The following is a 593-nucleotide window of genomic DNA, read 5'->3' as shown; positions in this document are numbered from 1 at the left end:
TTTTTTTTTCTCTCTTTTTTTTTTTATTTTGTTTTTTTTGTGTGGTGGGGGAGGGGGGGGGGGGGGGGCAGGAGCATACTAGACCTACTACTGGGGAATAAGCCCACCAGATTGAAGTTTCAGTGTGGGAGCATTTCCAGAACAGTGACCATAATTCTGTGAGTTTTAAGTTACAGACAGAAAAGGAAACTAGTCGTCCTTGGGTGAAAGTACTAAATTGAGGAAAGGCTAACTACCACATTAATAGGCAGGAACTGGGGAATGTAGAGTTGAGGAAGCTGTTTGAGGATAGATCCACATCTGGCAACATGGGAATCTTTTAAAAGGCCAGTTGATTAGCGTACAGGGTGAGCATATTCCTGTGAAAATGAAGAATAAGGAGGGCAATATTCAGGAACCTCGGATAACAAAATAAATTGAGAGCTTAATCTGGAAGGGAAAAAGGAGGCACATGAGGTTTTAGGAAACTGAAGACAAAATTGGAAAATACAAAAAGCAAGAAAAGACTCAAAACAAAGGAATTAGAAGGACTCAAAAGTGGCCATGAAATGTCTTTGGCAAACAGGATTAGGGAAAATCCTAGAAGTGTTTTA

The sequence above is a fragment of the Rhincodon typus genome, chromosome 6 (genome assembly GCF_021869965.1).
Source record: "Rhincodon typus isolate 14 chromosome 6, sRhiTyp1.1, whole genome shotgun sequence".
In the NCBI taxonomy this organism is placed as follows: domain Eukaryota; kingdom Metazoa; phylum Chordata; class Chondrichthyes; order Orectolobiformes; family Rhincodontidae; genus Rhincodon; species Rhincodon typus.
Note: the sequence above shows the minus strand (reverse complement) of the source record.